General features: G+C 35.8%; 1 pseudogene; it reads left to right on the forward strand.

Annotated features, from left to right (window-relative positions):
• The window catches only part of LOC113279006, a 31,716-nt pseudogene that overhangs the window by 6,572 nt on the left and 1,615 nt on the right, over window positions 1–23,529 (forward strand).

Consider the following 23,529-nt stretch of genomic DNA (forward strand, 5'->3'; position numbering starts at 1 on the left):
CCGAGATTTTCTGCTGAGTTTGGAAAAATCCACCGGTTGTCTTAAGTCCGCGAACTTGTTTGTGAGCTTAAGTGGTTATGATATAAAGATGTGCTCTGAACATGAAACTTAAATTACTAAAGAATTCTTTATGCAAACCGTGGCTATAAAGTTCATGAGCCGATTCAATCGGATCGAATCATCTTTGTTTCAATTGTGTCTTGTGTAGTTACCTAAGATCTCATAGAAATTGAACAACTCTTTAACTAGTTCATTTGAGTCAATTGAACTAATTATGGTGAACAAAAACAAGGTTAATATGAAATGCTCATATGGTTAACCTTTTGGGTTACTATGTTGAACCAACATACACGTACACGTTTGGGCATGGTTTTCATAAACTCAGTAAACGTCTACCCAAGTGTGTGTGACAAGCTAACTTTTTGATCTAACGGTTGAGAAATATTAGCTTGAATCTAAATCAGGTTTTCATCTAACGGTGAATATGGATTTCTTTGTAACTAAGGAAAAACCCTGATTTGAAGGCTATATAAAGGAGACATCTAGCATTGTGCAAAACTAATCCCCACACGTCTGTGTGATACTAGTGCGATCGCTAGAGTCGATTCTCCTTTAAACTTTGGTTTTCTTCTCTAAAACCAGGTTAACGACTTAAAGACTTTATTGGGATTGTGAATCCAGACCGATACTACTTTTATCGTAGTTGCGTGATCTGATCTTGCATCTTATATCGTACGAGTACAATCTTTGATTGGCTTGAGATCGTGAGAGTTCTCCGATAGGCAAGATAAAGAAGTGACAAACATCTTCGTCTCATTGTTTGTAATTCCTCGACAAACTGCCTGTGTAGTCAGGAAGGATTGTAGAGAGGTGATTGATTAATCTAGGCTGTTCTTCGGGAATATAATACCGGATTATCAATTGGTTCCTGTTCACCTTGATTTTATATCTTAAGACGGAATAAAACCTAGGGTTTATCTGTGGGAGGCAGATTTATCCTTTGATAGACTTTTTTGTGTGAGACGGATTTGTTTATTATCAAGTCTGTGATTTTGGGTTACAGCAACTCTTGGTTGTGGGTGAGATCAGCTAAGGGAATCAAGTGCGCAGTATCCTGCTGGGATCAGAGGCGTAGGAGTACAACTGTACCTTGGATCGATGGGAGACTTATTGGGGTTCAACTATAGTCCAGTCCGAAGTTAGATTGGAGTAGGCTAGTGTTTTAGCAGCTTAATACATTGTGTATTCAATCTGGACTAGGTCCCGGGGTTTTTCTGCATTTGCGGTTTCCTCGTTAACAAAACTTCTGGTTTATGTGTTATTTATTTTCCGCATTATATTTTATATAATTGAAATAATATAGGTTGTGCATTCGTGATCATCAATTGGAAATCCAACCTTTGGTTGTTGATTGATATTGATTGATCCTTGGACATTGGTCTTTGGTACCGTCTAAGTTATTCCTTGTATTTGATAAAGACTCGCTATTGTTTTTAGCTTGAGTAAAAATCAAATCACGAGAGAGATATTAACTCCATGAGATACTTTTATTTAGATTGAGTCTGACTGTCTAGTTGATGTTGTAACAAAGTATTTCGGAGTTAGTCCATACAGATTGCTAAGCGAAATATTGGGTGGTGTTGTTAGACCCCCGCTTTTTCAATTGGTATCAGAGCAGGCAAACACGTTAAAGACCTTATAAGTCTGTGTTTGTGGCAATCTGAGTCTGTGGACAGAATCTCATACGCATACCAAAATGCCTCCTAAAGCTGTCAACTTTGTTAAGTGTCTCGGAAATACCTCAAAGGATCACTCCTTAGTTTATTCTTCCGAATCTCGAGGTAGGAATACTGTCTCATCTTGTGTCAGCCACTCTTCCTCCAATGAGACATTTGACATAATGGCTAAAGCTGAATTGGAGCTCACCAGAATTACAAAAAAATCTACTGAGTTTGTTGATCTCAAGGATCATGTACAGCTCATTGATGAATTTGAGAGAACAATATACAGCGTGAAAAGATTTGTGATCTTGAAAAGATGGTTAAAGAAGGATCAATTAGAGAGAAATGTTTGATCAAGACACATTCATCCGATCTAGACAGACTTCGTGTTGACAAAGAGAAACTTGAAGCCTCACTTGTTCTAGCCCATAGACAGTGCAAGTCCCCGGAAAAAGAAAACTTTGTCTCAATGAAAAGTTCTTTTGCACAAACCAATTCTCATGAGTTACTGTACAAAATGAATTTTTCTCCAGATGAAGATTGTGTCAAGAAAAGTTTTCATAACTTACAATCTTCTCCGATGGCTATGAAGCTCAAACAAGTGCCTGTTGTTACTTCTCCTCCACGAACCTGTACCTTCTGTAGAAAAGGAAATCACTATGCTCTCCATTGTTTTTCCAGAAGGAAACAAATTTATAAGCTTCGTAATTTGTTTTTATCCACTATCAATGGAAAAAATAGTCAGACGACTACCGCAGTGAATCATATATCCACAGAAAACCAAGAACCTTATAAACATGGAATTCTTCCTAGAAGTCATCACAGGACACAAGTACATTCTAACTCTCATATTACTGATGAATGTATTCCCAGTGTTTATAAGAATGTTTTTGGTAAATCTAAATCTAGAAAAAGGCTTCCCATCTTTTCTGATCCCATTGAACCAATTACAAGAGGTCCTAGATTTAATCCTCAGAGAAAGCCTTCAGAAGAATATGCAGAACAAGTTATGTCTTATTTTTCTAAACTGAGTGATAATAAAAAAAGGAAGGCCAAACAAAAGCAATGTTCATTTAATGAGCTGAATGCTCATACTTGTGCAAATTAATCACAAGGTTGATATCTCACCTACCAAAAATCCTAGTTGTGTGAGAATTGAATAGGTATACTTTGTGCAAAGTATCTGTGATTATCTAACTATTTTCTTATCGTTCTTAGATGGATAATCAGTCACATACTTCGACATGAGTAGTTTATCTTCACTGTTTGTATTTCTTTTGTTGTTTTTGTCTTGCCTTTCAAAAAACTTCACGTTTTGTGTTGGGGCCTCGTAAGGGTACTTGTACGCTTTTAGATTGAGTTTCTTATACCTACTTTTTAAACCCTAATTTTCTCAAAAACTTTTATATACCCTTCCTATTGAGTTAAATCTTCCACTCTAGGTCTCTCGTCAAATGGCTTCTTCTTCGTGGGATTTTCCTGAAGACTTTGTTGATAATGGTATGTACTTTGAGTTTGATAAAGAAAAGGGAACTCTTTTTGAAGTTGAAGGATCTTTTCTTTAATCTTTTATTTCTTACTCAGATACTGGGGAGAAGATTTCAACTAAAGTGATCATTGATTCACAGCAACTTGTTGGAACTATGAAGTGTCTTGATGCTATAAAAGCTGTGTTGAAAAAGGTTAACTGTAACCTTGCTCTCATGAAGAACCGCGTTAAAGAACCTCTCAAAAAGGTTTTTTCCTCAAAGGTTGATGAGGTTGCTGTCACTCTTATGCTCGATGATCACAAGGCTCATGAGTCTCCAAAACCGTCCATCTGATTTTTAGTGTCTGGGTTTTGGACTAAGAGTCTGTTTTTTCTTTGTTGCCTAGTACGTCTTCTTTTTGGATTAGTTGGAAGAATAACTAGTGCTTTCAATAGCGATGATTGTGACTACACATAGATATTTTTGTTTTCATATTCTTATGTTATTTTTTAGGTTTATTGGTTTTTAAATTATAAAAATATTTGGAGGATGATGTTATTGCAGTATTGATCATTATGATTTTGTGATATTGCAATTTGATTATGGGATATGTATTGTTTGCGTCCATGAACTTGAAGGTCCCATATGCTGTCAAAAGTAAAGTCGTTCATGAATTGGTATTCGTATTGATGAAAGGACGATTGGACTACTGACAATTACAAAAGTTATGCCTATGCAGTCATGTGTTTGATGAAAAATAGGATAAAATCTTTTGTTTGACAAGGATAAAGTCTATTATGTCGTTATGATGGAAAATAGAATAGATCCTTGTATGTTATCCACGGTATTGATCTTCATTGATCCATTTTGTTATGTTTTACCGTGAAGGCTCCATTGTGTGTCTTATGTTGAGCACCTTACAACTATGTCGATTCTTATTGGCTTTGTTGGTTGTTCCATAAGATGTTATATGTTGAGCATTATGAACTAAATTAATCATCTTGGTTGGTTATTTAGTTGTTTGCTCCGAAATTCTTCTTTTGTCGAGCAAATCCTTTGATAATTAAATTGATTACTTTTGTGATTAGTTTGGTTGTTTGTATTCCAATTAGATTAATTATAAGTTCTCTTGTAATTAGTCTAGTTGAGTTTTCATATATTCCACAAGTTCTTGTGTTGAGTATATGAACGGCTATACAAATCATGTTCTATTGGTTAATGTAGTCGTATATTCCGTAAGGTTTTCCTTATGTTGAGTATGTGAACGATTAAGTTAGTCATATCCGTATGATTACTTTAGTCGTAGCTCCGTAAGTTTACTTATGTTAAGCACTTTCAATTAAATTGATCACTTTTGTGGTTTGATTTAGTTGCGTATTCCAATTAAATTAATCATGGGTTTTCTTGTGATTGATTTGGTTGAGTTTTGGATGTAGAAAATCATTTCTATGGTTTTTGGTGTCCAATTAAAAAATCCTTCATTTCTTTCGAAATTAAGGTCGCTCTTGTTGTTCTTTCGGGAATGACATCAAATGGGGGAGAGTTCTTTTGAACTTGTGCTTAATGGTAATATCTTGCGGGGTGTGCGGCTGTGGAATTTTATAGGGGTTATCGTGTATCTTAAAACTCCTTGATGAATGCATTTAGCTTCGGCTTTATGATTGCATCTTAATTAAGTTGGTATGTATTTTTCTTTTAGTCTATGAAATGTCTCTTGTGGAAATTTCATTATGATCCCGTTTGCGTACCTTTGCCAATTTTATTGACAAAAGGGGGAGAAATATTATAGTTCACACTACAAATACATATGGTTTTCGGATCATTGTGTAAGGGGGAGTTGTTTCCATGATCGAGATGGAGTATTGACTAAGGGGGAGTGATACATATCACCGTAGTATTATTGTTAAAGTCGTGATACAATTGGACTTTGATGTTACATAATAATACTATGGTACTGTATAATAATGATCGAGAATCTCGATTTCTCTCATTGTTATAGCTACGGATCTTCAACAACGGTGATGCTAAACTTACAACCTTTGGGATCATTGGAGTACTTGGAAGGACGAAGATTTCAGGGAACGTTGAAGATTAGACTATGGAATAGGAGCCACTAAAGTTTATCTTTTTTGTATTCCATATGTATTAATAGTTTTGTCACTAAAATTGACAAAGGGGGAGATTTTTAGAGCATAGCTCGGTCGACCTCGCATGCGTTGCTATCTCAAGCATGTTTGTCAATGTTAGTGATCAAAACTATGAGTCTTGATTTCTAGCCTACATAGCTAAGTCTCGGACTAGGATAGAAAAGTGTAGTTGAGCTCAAGGACTTCATGGAGATTCATCATACAACAACGAAGATCTACTCAAGGAACCGTGGAACTTCATCAACAAAAAGGTATGTGGAGACTTGAACTTATCTATCACTCAAAAGTCTATCTCTTCTATCTCCTACTTCTTAGAAGACAAAAGTCGTATGATATATAGACTAGATCATACACATTTGATATTTCGAGCCGAGTATATCTCGCCTATCTATATATCGAAATCATGTGTTGGTAAAGCGTTTCACTTTGATCAAGTTTATCTTCACCTCGTGACGAAAGTCATGAAAAGTTTCAATTACTTTGAGAATTGCTCTGGCGCGAAACGGTCTGTGAATAACGGCTATATAACGTCCTCTGAGAATGTCTCAATGATTGGAATGAGAGTTTAGATTACACAACCATGTATTCCTTAATCCGAAGTTTTTGAACTTTGTTGATTGAGAGAAACAGGAGGAATTGGCTTTGCTAAGTCCGTGAACCCAGTCTGTGAACTGACGGAAGTTCTCGACCGAGAATTTCTGCTGGGATTTTCCAACAACTCGTTTGCGTGTAAGTCCGCGAACTCAGTCCGCGCACCTAGTCCGCGAACTGGTGAAAGTCTCCTTGCCGAGATTTTCGGCTGAGTTTGGAAAACTCCACCGGTTGTCTTAAGTCCCTGAACTTGTTTGTGAGCCTAAGTGGTTATGATCTAAAGATGTGCTCTGAACATGAAACTTAAATTACTAAGGAATGCTTTATGCAAACCGTGGCTATCAAGTTACATAAGATCTCATAGCAATTGAGTAACTCTTTAACTTGTTCATTTGAGTCAATTGAACTAGTTATGGTGAAGAAGAACAAGGTTAATATGAAATACTCATATGGTTAACCTTTTGGGTTACTATGTTGAACCAACATACACGTACACGTTTGGGCATGGTTTTCACAAACCCAGTAAACGTCTACCCAAGTGTGTGGCAAGCTAATTTTTCAATATAATGGTTGAGAAATATTAACTTGAATCTAAATCAGGTTTTCATCTAACGGTGAATATGGATTGCTTTGTAACTAAGGAAAAACCCTGATTTGAAGGCTATATAAAGGAGACATCTAGCCTTATGCAAAACTAGTCCCCACACGTCTGTGTGATACTAGTGCGCTCGCTAGAGTCGATTCTCCTTTAACCTTTGGTTTTCTTCTCTAAAACCAGGTTAACGACTTAAATACTTCATTGGGATTGTGAAGCCAGACCGATACTACCTTTATCGTAGTTGTGTGATCTGATCTTGCATCTTCTATCGTACGAGTAAAATCTTTGTATTGAGATCGTGAGAGTTCTCCGATAGGCAAGATAAAGAAGTCACAAACATCTTCGTCTCACTGTTTGTGATTCCTCGACAAACCGCCTGTGTAGTCAGGAAGGATTGTAGAGAGGTGATTGATTAATCTAGGATGTTCTTCGGGAATATAAGACCGAATTATCAATTGGTTCTTGTTCACCTTGATTTTATATCTTAAGATGGAACAAAACCTAGGGTTTATCTTTGGGAGACAAATTTATCCTTTGATAGACTTTTCTGTGTGAGACAGATTTGTTTATTATCAAGTCTGCGATTTTGGGTTGCAGCAACTCTTGGTTGTGGGTGAGATCAGCTAAGGGAATCAAGTGCGCAGTATCCTGCTGGGATCAGAGGCGTAGGAGTACAACTGTACCTTGGATCGGTGGGAGACTGATTGGGGTTCAACTATAGTCCAGTCCGAAGTTAGCTTGGAGTAGGCTAGTGTCTGTAGCGGCTTAATACAATGTGTATTCAATCTGGACTAGGTCCCGAGGTTTTTATGCATTTGCGGTTTCCTCGTTAACAAAACTTCTGGTGTATGTGTTATTTCTTTTCCGTATTATATTTTATATAATTGAAATAATACAGGTTGTGCGTTCGTGATCATCAATTGGAAATCCAACCTTTGTTTGTTGATTGATATTGATTGATCCTTGGACATTGGTCTTTGGTACCGTCCAAGTTATTCCTTGTATTTGATAAAGACTCGCTATTATTTTTATCTTGAGTAAAAATCAAATCAATAGAGAGATATTAACTCCTTGAGATACTTTTATCTAGATTGAGTCTGACTGCCTAGTTGATTCTCTAGCAAAGTATTTCGGAGTTAGTCCATACAGATTGCTAAGCGAAATATTGGGTGGTGTTGTTAGACACATGGAAATTTCCTTTTCGGTTCACGAAACAAGTTTATGAACTTACTTCCTTAGAACACATGTAAACATTGTTCCCTAGGATGAAATCCTCACCTCATACCCATACATAATCACAATAGCATTCAAATGATTATGGCGATGTCTTATCTACGAAGTTTAATGGTTAAGCAATAAACCTCGTAATACTATGTCTATCTAGAGTTCAAATATGCTTCGTAGTTATGTTTTCAATATGCACGACTTGAAAGATACGTTAGGGAATGAAACAGTTCAATTCAAATATCACTAACCTCAAGTGGAAGGATGATTGTTGTCGTTGTAGCTCCTTGCTTCTTCACATCTTCAAGTCTTCGCAATACTTGTAATGTCTCATATCCTAATACTTTCAATCTAACCTATACGAAGTTTAACTCTAGTACATAATCAAGCGGCTCTTAACGTGAGTTTTGATTCACTAAAATATGACAACCAAACTTGACATACCAACGCTTGGTGGGTTCAACCGAGCCATGCTCTAACAATCTCCCCCTTTGTCAATTTTAGTGACAAAATTCTTACATCATATGGATAAACAAATTACAATAATTCATTACAATCTGCTTGATTCCCCATTCAACAGCACAGTGAAACTGCTCACATTCAATCCTTGAAAATGTCGTTGTTGACATTATAATAAAAAAGAAAATACTCCCCCTAAGGAAGATAGGTAGATATTCAATCCGCACGTCTTTGTTATACCAATCTATATGACATGTTACTCCCCCTTAATATGTGCTTTCACTCTTTCGTTAGATAAAACATTCAAGTACCAATGTTCTTTTCCTTAGTGATACCATTAATATAAAATCAATGCCAGTATCACTTGTTTACTCCATATATTTCTCCCCCCTTTTTTCACAAAAATGACAAAGAAACGAAAAAATAAAGGACAACACGAAAAGAATCTTACAAATCTCAGAACAGACTTGCAAACCTGTAGAGTTAGGCACGAGGGTTCCACACATCATGTTCTGATAACCAATATCAAAACCGAAACTAGAAGTAGTCTTATTTTGATATGTTACTAAGGAAAAAATTGCCCGAAACAATTTTTCCCATTTAGTTTAGCAAACCAAAAACGACTAATCACATTAGTTCTTTGCTAAACCGATTATTCAAAAACAACCGCTTAATTCGATAAGACCAAAATAAAGAATAAGCTACATTTTTCTCATCAGGTTCTAATTATCCATAAACTTAGACCTTTCAATTTTAAACAAACCAAATACTAGGTTAGTTAACTAGTATTTCTTTGTTTAGGCATTCGATTAAACTTGAATAACCGAAACCTCACTTTGATAAGACAAACTAAGATCAGAATTAACTTAGTTTCTTATCCGGAATCGAATTGGACTAAACAACTCATCCCGTACACATATTATTTCGTTAAGCCATAAATAATTCATACAAACCAAAATAAATCAACTTGCATAATTATTCACCTCAACCAGAAGCAATTGAAACAATAATAGACATTATAAGCACCGTAATTTTGTAAGCCTAAACGATTGATAACATACAAAAGCAAGATAATAACAATAGTTTTTCTTAACCGGAACCAATTGAATCACACACACATCAATTGTACCGAAATTTTGTAAGCCTAAACGATTGATATCACACAATAAAGCAAGATAACAATAGTTTTTCTTAACAGGAACCAATTGAAACACACATTCACACACACATCATGGAATAAATTTCAATTGAACCTAAATTTCGTTAATCAAAAGCAACAATATATATAATATAAACTCAGACTTTTCTTAAACAGGAAAACAATTAACTAACAAGATTGTTACCTCCAATTTCGCATCCACTTCTCCAATATGATTGCATCTTCGTCCAGGGAGAATTGATATCGAAATATCACCACGTTGTCATCCTTATGTGTGAACAAAAGAATAAAAACATACCTCAACCTTTACCAGAGAAAGGTTGAAAACCGGTTTTACCAATTGCAAGCAAAAGTTGAAAACCGTCGAAACACATATGCTTTTATGCTAAACCAAAACCGATTCAATATATTGTGACTTTTTCACATATTGTTTCTATTATAACCCCTAATAATCCTTTGATAAAGCCTACCTACTAGGGATAGAACTTAATCCCGCTAAATCAAAAAGTCACCCAAACCATGAGGGTTCACAATATATGAGATCGAATACTAAGGTAATAAAACCGAAATCAAACATCTCATACATCACTTTGCAATACACCATAAATTTTCAACATAAACTCAAGTATTGAAATTACCACATTCTTATAGGAAATTTAATTACGAAACCAACGCAAAAAGAATGAGGTCATTCCGAGTTCGGATGAAGAAGTTATTGGCAAACAGTTTTTACACTTCTTCGTAAGGGGACCTCTCACTAGGATCGGTTCCCTGGGGGGGTACTAGGATCGGTTCCCATGTGTTACTTGTGACAGATCGCAATACTAAACCGTTTTCGACATAACTTTTGCATACGATGTCCGAATTCAGTGATTTTTGGCTCGTTTTAACCGTAAAAACAAGAGCTACACATATATGATCAGTAGATATCGACATCATAAACTCACAATTACTAATTCTATCAAAACCTCAAATATATATAGAGAGAGTATGAGTATAGAAGAAAAGAAATCTCTTAAAGATGTTAATTAGTCATATAATAACCGAGAGATCTTGTGCTCAGTTTTTCATGTGCTTCCTCACCTTTTAAAAATATTGAGCACTAATGGTGAGCATGCACATTCTAACACAACTAGGTTGTGTTGAGTTGATCCTTGTCTTGTTCGTCACGAGTGACTAAGACGGAGTCATCATTCTTGACCTCTTGCTTGGTTTGTTTTCTTTTGTTCCATCTCTTGTTTTTCTTTTTTGACTTGTGATGTAGAGTGTCATTATCACAACCTTTACTAGTACAAGAGATTTCAGACATAATGTCTTTCTTTAGCCTTTCAAGAAGACTCTTGTAATTATTGTCACCAACAATTAACAGCTGAGAGTCATTCTTGTGACTAAATTTTGGTCCCTTCTTGGATATGGAAGATTTAGGGACCCATTTAGAGTTGGGTTTCGCAGGAGCAACTTTCTCCTTCACAATACCGTTAGGATCATCGCCCTTTTGAATATTTTGCGAAACACCCTTTCTCCAATTTGGAACATCAGATATTTTCTTTGCATTTGAAGCGTCATCTCTCTTTCGATAATTGGGTATTTTATGAGATGACCTTGTCGAGTGATATGAAAAATTTGAACTATCATTATAATAATTCTTTTGCCCAAACTTAGGACAATAAAGATCTGAATTCTTATGAGGAGCAAACTTAGACAATTCGTTTGATACAAAGGAAAGTGTATCTTGCATCTTACGAACTTTGCATTCCCATTGCAAGTGTCCTTTATTACCACAATAACAACAATGCTTAGTATAAAAATACGAAGTATGAGTTTTAATGTTACCTTTTTGTGGATCCTCTTGCATTGGAGCTCGGTGAGTTTTCTTCTTCTTCTTGTTCTTAAGCTTGACAGACTTTTCTTCTTTACAAGAAATATGAGCATCTTTGTCATCAGTGGAAGCCTCTGATTAAGAAGAATTTGTAGCTTTAACAAATTTTACCTCTTCGCTAATATTTGAAGCATCTATTCCCTCATAGCCCAATCCTCGTGTATCACGATGATTTCTACTTGCTTCTAACATTGAGGTTAACTTGTTTGAGCTTTCATTGGATTTTTTCAGTTCCAAATTTTCTTCTTCCAACATCTTGATTTTACCAAGAGCACCGGCTAGCTCAGCCTCAAGGCGTTTTTCTCGTGAGAGATATATACCTTCTTTTTCTTCAAAACTCTTTTGTTGAGAGTTAATCCTTGCATCAGATTCAACAAGTTTCTCTTCCAATAAGTGAATTTTTTCAAGAGCAACATCACGCTCTTTCTCTAACAATTTTGTTTGAGAGAGACTAGCACTGGCTTTTTCTTCAAGACCCTGTACTTGTCGAGAATTAAACATAGCTTCCGATTCAGCATGTTTCTTTTCTGACAAAAACAGTTCTCTTCAAAGATTTTCACATTCTAATTTCTTAGAATTGAGATCGTTTGTACGATCTTTAAGAAGATACTCACGGTTTTGGAAACCAATATAATAACCTTGAAAAACCTTCTTCAATTTCTTGTTCTCATGACAAAGAGGAGTCATAAAACCAAGAAATCCGAAGTTCTCGGCTTTTCATTTTTCAAAGGTTTCAGCAATTTAGAGTATTCTGAGATATCCTCTTCTACTTCTTGTTCAAAATCTGAGTCATCAACATCGGAAATTTCATCTAGCCTTTCTTGTAGACTTATTTTCCAGTCGTCATCGGTTTCTACATTATTAACATGATTAACTAGTCTCTTAGAAACTCTAGTGATGATATCTTCAGATATTGATTCGTAGATGCCATCATCAAGTGTTAATTCAGAACTCTTGATGTCTTGCTTTACGTTAACTGAATCATTCATTAGATTGAATTCTTATAGGTTGGATCACACCAAACACAGATTGTTAGATCTTTTCGTGTTTGCCTGCTCTGATACCAAATGAAAAGGCGAGGGGTACCCAAATATACCTCAAGATAAAACTTTTCCTACCTATAAGTCCTTTCTCCGAAAGTGATTGTCTATTGACTGAGTCGAGACAATACAACTAATCGGTTCATACTTCGTGTGATTGTCTATGGATACGAGATCTAGACAATACAACAACGAAGTATGTTTACTTGATACAAAGGTTCGGACTTAACCAAACACAATAGGATTGCTTATCAAGTAAATAGAAATTAATGTTTGTGTAATTTACTTTAATTATAATAAAAGAATTATAATGCGAAAAATAAAAGTAAATGACACAACAAGATTTTGTTAACGAGGAAACCGCAAAGGCAGAAAAACCCCGGGACCTAGTCCAGAATTGAATACTCTCAGGATTAAGCCGCTACACACAATTACACCTAACTTCTTATAGTTGAGACCAAGTAACTAACCCTATAGTTCACTTAGTTCCATTTGTATTCCCACGCCTCCGACCTATGAATAAGTCACGTACTTGGAACAATCCATTTGGTTCGTATTCCAAACAGTAAAGGAACAAGTAATCTGTTTGGTATCAACTCTATTCAACCAAGTGATATGAGTCGGACAAAGGCTCTTCCGTTTATCTTAACATAAACTCCTTCGTAGGGTTTAGATCTATCTTATGTTTAATCACCCTAAAGTAATCGTTTAAGATTAAGCCAACAACACCTTTAATCCGAAAAACCGTGTTGATGCCGATCTACTCAATTAATCAATCCAATTATTAATTGGATCCTATTTTACCGAAACAAGTATTTTGCACACCAAAGATTATAAAACCTAAGTCAGATCTTCAATATCTTCTTTGTCTTCAAATCTTCTTAAATCTTCAATAAAAACCTGCACACAATCACTTGAATCTCTTGTGATCAATCACGCACAGAACGAAGTCTGTTAACAATGGATTATCACAAGATCGTCTTTAGAACTAACAACAACGTAAAGATCCATGTCGAAACTCTGAACTAGTTTGAGTGAATCTTATATCAGAAGAGAAGATTCTCAATAATAAACAAAGTAGGTGTAATCATATTTCAACCACTGTTAGTCAATCAAGTCAATCGTAAACAAAGATAAACCGCAATTATCTAGTTTCCCACCAACGGGTCGCGCTGTAGCTTCTCAATCCCAAAGAAGACTTTAAAACGAGTGGCCATAAGAGATTTCACCTAATTAGATTATTCTCCTCTCCGATAGGCGGCTTCACCAGTAACAAAGAAAAAGAGGAAGTCTGTTGTTACGAAGGATTAGTTTGCTAGAAAGGCAAACTTCGTGTATTTATAGACAAGGGAGTTGGGACACCAAGGAATTTACAAAACCGAAAATATTCTCAAGATATTCATAAATGCACAAATTCGGTTTTCATAATTCCTGGAAATGCTCTGCCCAAAAATAACAATCGAAATCTCTTGGAAAATATAATTAGTAAATGCACATTACCAATTCTGTAATTTCCACACAAATGAAATTAATAACCTTAATTAAAAGATTCTTAACTTATTTGTGTTTCGATCCTGGGATTCTCTTCCCTTATCCGTTAAGGAATATCTTTGAACAATTATAGAAATAAACATTCTCAACACGTGTTCAAAGTTTGTCGACATCTTAACTTTGTAAGTTCTCTTTCACACTTACAACCTTGAAACCGATTTTCCACACTTCCAAACAAGTTTATAATTGGTTCATCTGACTTTCAAGAACTATGTGATTGATCAAACCAACATTCAATCAAAATCATGGGTTTACGGTTCTACCAAAACAAGTTTCGTTTCTACCTCCATGTGAGTACTACGCATAGTCACACTAGCTTACCAAAAGATTCGGTTGACTAGGTACTAGGATCGGTTCCCCACATATATATGGTATCTAACTTATATGTGTTGCATATGTTCACAGGATCGGTTCCCCTTTATGTTGTAAACCTTGCTGCACCCCATACAAGGATCGGTTCCCCTTGATGTACTGCACCCTTACAAGGATCGGTTCCCTTTCCCCAAGGCAGACATAATCCGATCATACCAAAGTGATTATTTAAGATTGGTTTTACTAATAAAAGTTATACCAATACAAAAGTCAGGCCTTTGTGAATAGTTCTACCAAAAACACAACAAGTTTTGAATGGTTCTACTTTATCACACATATTGGTTGTTCATAAGATATGCAATGAATAACAAAACCGATAACACCTGGCAATTTCCTTTTCGGTTCACAAAACAAGTTTATGAACTTACTTTCTTAGAACACATGTAAACATTGTTCCCTAGGATGAAATCCTCACCTCATACCCATACATAATCACAAGAGCATTCAAATGATTATGGCGATGTCTTATCTACAAAGTTTAATGGTTAAGCAATAAACCTCGTATTGTATTCCTTAATACTATGTCTATTTAAAGTTCAAATATGCTTCGCAGTTATGTTTTCAATATGCACGACTTGAAAGATAGGTTAGGGAATGAAACAGTTCAAGTCAAATATCACTAACCTCAAGTGGAAGGATGATTGTTGTCGTTGTAGCTCCTTGCTTCTTCACATCTTCAAGTCTTCGCAATACTTGTAATGTCTCATATCCTAATACTTTCAATCTAACCTATACGAAGTTTAACTCTAGTACATAATCAAGCGACTCTTAACATGAGTTTTGATTCACTAAAATATGACAACCAAACATTACATACTAACGCTTGGTTGGTTCAACCGAGCCATGCTCTAACATGACAGAGTATCTAATACTCGACTTGATCTATACATATGTTCTTAGTCTTCTAATCTCTCTGTTATCCTTTTCTTATTTTTTGGTTTTCGAATATCGGATCAATGTCATCAGCAACAGTTGCAGATAAAGAGAAGATATCCAACATTAATTTGGAGCGATTGGCCTGGACATTTGTGTTTCGGTATTTTTCCAGAACTTTTTCAGATTGCATGTCAGTCAATCCGGAGGCCATAAAAGTCAGACTGTTTATCGAAACAGTATTCCCTTTGACACCTTATAGAAAAGACATAGGCGAACAACTTTCGTTTAAGATGTTTTTCCTAGTTCCCTACCCATTTGTACAGTTTTTGAGTTTTTCAGGGATGTTATGTCAGAAATCAGAATTATCGGTTTTGAACATTGAGGACAATGTTGAGTTTAAGTGTGGGGGAGCATTTAGTATCATAATATTTGCATATACATATAATAAATAATACTATTTGATTTCTTGCATTCTTGAGACTTCATCTTTTGGAGTTAATTATGAGCTATTTAGGATGACACTCTAAACCTTTTAAGGTTGAAACAGTTCTTACAGCTATAGATTGAGTCCCACTCTATCATTCTAAAATCCTTAAATATATACGTTCATAATTGAATGCGAAACTCAGCTATGGTAGTTTTTTGAAAGATTCATCCTTGCAATTAATCATTACTGAATCACTTTCTTTTTATTTTTGCAGTTTTATGTTTCTCCAAAGTGATTTGGTGGGATCATGATACTGCCGGGGATGTTATAGCAAGGTAATCATTGGTTGAGTATATAAAAGCCCCATAGACAATTGTATTACACTCATAAAGAGTGAGCCAAAAAAGGGAAAAAAAATTATAAGGCTCCTCTTCATTTATCGACACTTCGATAACAATACGTGTGAAATGTTGTCCCTGTCTTCGTCGCCTAAACAAGCGTGGAACGCAGGATCCAAGGAAACTATCACGTACTTGCTGAAAAGGAACATGCTCTTAGAATATCTAATCATGTTCATTTATCGACACTTGGATATCAATACGTGTGAAACGTTGTCCCTATCTTCGTCGCCTAAACAAGCGTGGAACGCATGATCCAAGGCAACTATCACGTACTTGATGAAAAGGAACATGCTCTTAGAATATCTAATCATGTGGTCGATGGAAATAAAAACCTATCATCATTATATAGCAAGTCAAAATGACTATTGATTATGTTCTTGACACTTGGGTGGCAATATGCGTGAAACGTTGTGTTAGAGCACTGCTCGGTCGAACTCGCATGCGTTGCTATCTCAAGCATGTTTGTCAATGTTAGTAATCAGAACTATAAGTCTTGATTTATATTCTACTATTAGCTAAGTCTCGGACTAGGATAGAAAGTGTAGTTGAGCTCAAGACTCAATGGCGATCATCATACAAAGACGAAGAACTACTCAACGAACTGGTGGAACTTCATCGACTAAAAGGTATGTCGAGACTTGAACTTATCTATCACTCAAAAGTCAATCTACTCTATCTCCTATCTTGAGACAAAAATCGTATTGCTATATAGACTTTGATTATATACATTTGCTATTTCGAGCCGATTTTATCTCGCTTATCTATTTTTCGAAATATGTGTTGGTAAGCTTTCGCTTTGGCCAAGTTCATCTTTACTAGTGACGAAAGTCATATTAAGTTTCAATTACTTGAAAATTGCTTTGACGAAAAATGGTTTGTGAACAACAACTATATAACGTCTCCTAAGAATGTTTCAATGATTAAAATGAGAGTTTAGAATATATAACCTTGGAAGGATATAAACATTGTGTGGAAACACATACTTGTGTAAGTCCTTATTCCTTGAACCAAAGTATGCGTACTTTGTTGCTCAGGAAAACAAGAACTAAAGTCCGCGTACCAGTACGCGCACTGACGGAAGTTCACGTCCCATGAATTTCTGCTGGAGTTTGTGAACTGAAAACAAACTTATTTCGGGTACTTAAGCCCGCGTACCAGTATGCGTACTTAAGTTGGTTATTTTCTAAAAACGGTTATTCGTGAACTTAAACTTATATAAACTAAGGAATGCATACTTGCAAACCGTGGCTATAAAGTTCATGAATTGATTCGAGTGAATCAAATCGTTTTTACTTCGATTATGTCTTGTATACTTCTATAAGATCTAAGCAATTGAACAACTCTCTAACTAGTTCATTTGAGTCATTTGAACTAGTTATGGTAAAGAAGAATATGGTTGATATGGAAGTGCTCATATGGCTAACCATTTGGTTAACTATTGTTGAACCAACTAAGTGTACACATTTGGGTACGGTTACACAAACCTAAATAAACGTGCATTTCATTTGTGTGTAGCAATCTAAGTTAGATCTAACGGTTGAAATATATTAGCTTGAATCTAATCAGGTATTCATCTAACGGTGAATATTGAATGCTTTGTTACTAAGCTAACATTGATTGCAAATCCTGATTTGAAAGACTATATAAAGGAGAACTCTAGCAACTGGGAAACCTAATCCCCACACCTCCTGTGTGATACTAGTTGTATTAGCTAGAATCGATTCTCCTTTAACCTTAGGTTTCTTCTCGAGACCTTGTAGGTTAACGACTTGAAGACTTCATTGGGATTGTGAAGCCAGACCCAACTATTTTCTTTTTAGTTGCGTGATCTGATCTTGCTGTTTCTATCGTATTTGAGTACAATCGTAAGATTGGCTTGAGATTGATTTCTACGATAGGCAAGATATAAAAGAAGTCACAAACACCTTCGTCTCATCGTTTGTGATTCAACAATATCTTCTTTCGCTAGTCGATTAAGATTATTGTGAGGTGATTGATAATTCTAGGTTGTTCGTCGGGAATATAAGCCTGGGTTATCAATTGGTTCATGTTCACCTTGATTTATCAAAAGACGGAACAAAAACTCGTAGATATTTCTGTGGGAGACAGATTTATCTATTACCGTATACTTTTCGTACACATTTGTTTATTAAAGTCTTCGACTTTGGGTCGTATCAACTCTTAGTTGTGGGTGAGATCAGCTAAGGGAATCAAGTGCGTAGTATCCTGCTGGGATCAGTGACGTAAGGAGCGCAACTGTACCTTGGATCAGTGTGAGATTGATTGGGGTTCAACTACAGTCCAGATCGAAGTTAGTTTGTAGTAGGCTAGTGTCTGTAGCGGCTTAATACAATGTGTGTTCAATCTGGACTAGGTCCCGGAGTTTTCTACATATGCGGTTTCCTCGTTAACAAAATTTCTGGTGTCTGTGTTATTTCTTTTCCGCATTATATTTTGTTATATAATTGAAATATCACAGGTTGTGTGTTGAATCGATCAATTGGGAAATCCAACTCTTTGGTTATTGATTGAAATTGATTTATCCTTGAACATTGGTCTTTGGTACCGTTCAAGTGATTCCTCTTGTATTCAATTAGACTCGCAGATTTCTATTTGCTTGAGTAAGTATTGAATCGAGAGAGAGAGATATAACTCTTTAATGTACTTTCATTAAGATTAAGTCTGACTGTCTAGTTGATTCTCTTGAAAGTATATTGGACTTTTTCCATACAGATTGCTAAGCGAAATATTGGGTGTGGTTGTTAGACCCCCGCTTTTTCACGTTGTCCCTGTCTCCGTCGCCTAAGCAAGCGTGGAACGCAGGATCCAAGGCAACTATCGCATACTTGTTGAAAAGGAAACATGCGCTTAGAGTATCTAATCATGTGGTCAAGTTAAATGGGTGCTTCTCTCAACTATTGCGCTATAAATATATATCCTTTGACGACATTCATACAAATATTGTGGGTAACATCTTTCACTTTAGTCAACATTTGCACATTTCACTTTTCTATTTCCATTCTCTTATCTATCCATGTGATTTCAGTATGCGAGTGTTGTAGAAAATGTTGCAACAAGTACGATGACTATCTTAGTAGAGTTTTGCAATCAGGTTGAATGTCACACGTAATTAATTGCTCGTGTGTGATGATTGGAATGTATGTGGGATGTTTGCAGCTAAAGAATATATGCAAGCTAATTATTTATCTATTACTTTGTGTCTATCCTTAGTGGTTCTTCCAAGGCGAGAAATTGGAGTGGTTTTTGTGGGTATACCTCTTGTAAACCCTCACGAGACTAAAACTCGTTCACTAGGGACACCTAGGGGTTTAAATGCTTGTTATACATGCTAAGTGTAACCGTTTTCTCAACGAAATGGAGTTGTTGTATTTAGGATTAGTTTTATTTAGTTTGCTCGAGGACTAGCAAAATCTAAGTGTGAGGGAATTTGATAAGTGCATAATTCATATGGTTTTAGTGTCCATTCCATACTTGTTTTAGCTATTATTCTTGCATATTTTTGTATTATTACTTTGGTTTTCTCTTATTTGTCTCAATTAGGTGAATCATCCAGAAAGGAGCTACAAAGTGCTGAAAAGAGCTAGGATGAGAAGTATTTCAAGTATCCAAGTGCCCAAGTCCAAGAGAAGTTGAAGAAGTGCGACAAAAAGGAGAAAAATGCTAAAATTCAAGAGACATGCCAAAGACCAAGCTTAACTCATTCAAAATAAGGATTTTCATCACCATCTTGAAGATAATTGAAAGATAAAAAGAATGCAAAAATAATGAGGTCATTCCGAGTTCAGCCGAAGAAGTTGTGGCCAAAACGAGTTTTTATCGAATACCGAAGAAGGTAAAGTATGCATACAGGTATGCATACCTGAAATCCGAATTTTTTTGCTGGATTTTGCAGTATGCGTACGGGTACGCATACTTAAAGTCCTTGAATACCTTATTTTTAGGTTATGAAGGCCTAAGGGCACGTTTGGAGTCGCCTATTGCGTGTTTTCGGGTCGGGTTTTTGAACCGAACTAAATACGTGAATACCAAGCAATGTAAACCTATGAAAAGGTATTAGGTTATGTAAAATGATATCATATCATTAAGTCACGAAATTTTAAAGCTTGGAGAGGAGAAAATACGGAGCGAAAGCTAGGGTTTCGGAGCGATTCCTCTTTCGTAACGTTATCTCTTTACTTTTCTCATATGTATATCATGGATGTTTCTACATCCATGAGTAGCTAAAAACCTATTGATTGAGGATGCATTCTAAGTTGTAAACAATATTTGAGTTATTATATTAATCTACTTTGAAGTTCTTCATGTGATTATCGTTTGTTTATACTATATCGAATATTTATAATTGATTGATAGATTGTTTAGGTGGCCAACTAAATTGATTTGTTGATTTAATATATTGCTAGTATTGAGTTAGGAGATAAGTAATCGTCGAATAACCTTTACACAAATAGAAAACACAAGACCTTACAGAGGGATTCTGTGGAGCGATTGTGTATATAAACAACACTAGAAAGTGGACCTTGAGCTAAGAGTCTAACTAATAGGATCAACCTATAAATTTACAAATGATAAAGCATTCGACCAAATTACACCTTGAGTAAGCTACTACTAGGTGGTTTAGACGAATAGAATCTGGTATTGGAGAGCTTCCATACTCATTGATAAAAGGAATTTAGGGAACAACACTGAGCTAGATGTTATTCCACGTTTGGTGATAATCTATGATTAACGACGAGTAGGAAATTATGATAACTCATTGACGGTTTCTTAACGAAGAAGGATTCCTCGATCATACCTCTCTCTATTGATTACAATACAACTTTATTTGCTTTGATTATTTATTTTGTTTACAATCTAAAACAAAACCCCCCTTTGTGACACTTTGACAACTAAAACTCACTGCTCTTCGTGGGAACGATCCTTACTTCCATTATATTACCTGTTAACTGTGTGGAAATAAAATTATTAATTTGTTGAGCCTACGACACCCATCATGGGGCAACATGCGGTGTAGATTGGGTAAGTGATTGGTACACATCCGGCGAACGACTCTCACTATTTGTTATGTCTGGCCGCTAGATGGGCAATATTTTTGATTGGACAGCCAGAAATTATTACGTATAATTACATCGGGTTTACATTTTCAGCAAAAAAAAGATCATTGCCGTCGAATTTTTCTAAAAATATTATTCCCTCTGTCTATTTTTATCTGTCATATATTCTATTTTGGTTTGTCTTTTTTTATCTGTCTGCTCTGTTTATAGACATAGTTTTTCACTAAACTATCAAATATACCCTTTACTTTTTATAATTATAAAATAAAGGGTGGTCCTGTTGAAGAGGTTGCACAATCACTTGTCTAGGTTTGATGTTAGCGCAAAGAAATGTGATTTCTTTTTTCACAAATTAGGTATCGTCATACACAAGGGTGTCGGTACCCAGCTGGTGACAAGGATCCCTACCAGTTATTTGTAATTTAGAATGCTTTTATTTCACAAGTTTATTTATGTTAAATTGTTTTTATTTCGCATTATTTTTAAAACGAGTAACTAGCTCAGATGGTCATCCTCGTTCCTCAATGGTTTGATGTGTTCCAGGAGGTCCCAGGTTCGAGTCCTCGATGGCGCAATATTGCAGAATTTGACATGGAAAGTAGAGTTAGCTCTTGCCCCCTATCTGCTTCAGCTCCCTTGGCTGGTTCCTCATGAGGCTCGCTGCTAGGCTAGCCTCATGAGGCTCGCTGCTCGGCTAGCACGACAACCTGTTCAACTAATGTAGTAGTACGTTGTTGGAGCTTAGCTTGTTAGGCTTCCAACTAATTTCTTGTAATAATAATATTTGTTATGCTCTTTGTTGACATTTAAACAATAAGAAGCATGGTTCCATCTCATCGTGCTCTATTTACTTGAGCAACTGTATATAAAAATAATAACATTAATATGCTTGCACGATCCTTCCATTGACTCGCGTGTGTTCTCATAATTTGGGATTTCACTGCTCTAGAATAATTAAACTTCGAAGCGTCCTCCAGTTTGATTTTTGGATATAATCAGAGACAATATAATGAGATGATTTAATTAATTATATAAATTAGGTTGTGCCTTGTTCAGCTACTTCCTTTCTAGGTGAGCATTAATCGAACCTGATGGTCTCTCTATCTTCTTTTATAGAGCCACGGCCTGAACTACACTTCCACCAAATTTAGTTGTAACACCTTAGTATATGGTGTACCCAAACTGAGGATTTATAACCTTGCAGGCATATTTGCAACTGGTATGTGTGATCTTGTCACTTTAGCGATATCAGTGCACATTCTGAAAATCGATTATTCTTTTTATTTCACATTTACATTTGTGAGTACAAGAATTAACATGAGACACAGTGGGAACACACCACGACAATTCATGTTGTTCCCTTGGAACATCCTTTTCCTATCTCCCCTAGCAATGGGAAGATTGTCTCATCAAAGTGACGATCCGCAAATAGAGCGTTTAAGAGATTGCCTGCCAAAGATTTCAAAATGCGGATAATTCTGTATCCAACAAAACTACTTAATTGTTTCGATGACCCATTATAATACGATGTGGAGTCGTACTTACACATATAAAACACAGCCAAGAATGTGTAGAAACACAAATGTCAAGCTTATAACCAGTTACCAACTGGTACGAAAATGGTTGACAAATTGTGGGTTCTAAAACGAATAAGTGAATATGCGGGTAATATTGCATATCCTCCAAGCATTTTATAGGAATGTTGTTACACATAAGCTATCCTTAGACACCATCTATAATCTTTGACGGTAGCCTCTGTGAGACCACGGGGTGTAGGATGTTTTACACTAATCCTATTAAACATGCAATATGCATCAAGTCCTTTTGATGTAAATATCTAGCATTGACAAGGTTCGTGAGCCCTTAAACTGTATAATGTGTTAGGATATTTTCAAAAACGCATAATTTCGTGTGAATAATAATTAATTCAACTATCTCGAATCATCCGCCAGATCCATAAATCACTTGAATGGTCCGCATTCTGCATGGATATCCAATATTTGAGTTAGGTTTTCAAACTAAAACCCGAAAAATTTCTACAAACCAACAACCAAAATGCATACATTTTGAAAATTTCCAACATAATGGACACAGAAAAGAAGACGAGTATTTTTAATTGTTTGCATGCGAAGTTTCTAAAGAATGATTTTCCTATCATTATTGATTCACTTAAAAACATCACACTGCAATACAAAACCTAATTCACAACATTTTTAAAACATGGATATCAAGTTCGATCAATACTAGTTTGTTTACAAATAACCTTTGTTTCCTTTTCTTCCTACTTAGATGAATATCTTAAAAATCCCATATCCTGAGAGTTGTCACAAAGGAAACTAAAGCCAAAAGTTTTGCTTTCTTTGGCAGTAGAAACCGAAATAGAAAGAAACATATATTTGCTACGATGGCGAGTTTCAAGCCTAAGGCCTCTTTGTTCGTCTTTGCTTTGATGATGTTTGGCTGCTTACTCTTCTATTTTTCTGCAAGTCCTTTCGAAGGCCGTCTGAATATGTCGATAAGGAAGAAATCACACCCTATGA

Source organism: Papaver somniferum, chromosome 5 (assembly GCF_003573695.1).
Source record: "Papaver somniferum cultivar HN1 chromosome 5, ASM357369v1, whole genome shotgun sequence".
Lineage (NCBI taxonomy): Eukaryota > Viridiplantae > Streptophyta > Magnoliopsida > Ranunculales > Papaveraceae > Papaver > Papaver somniferum.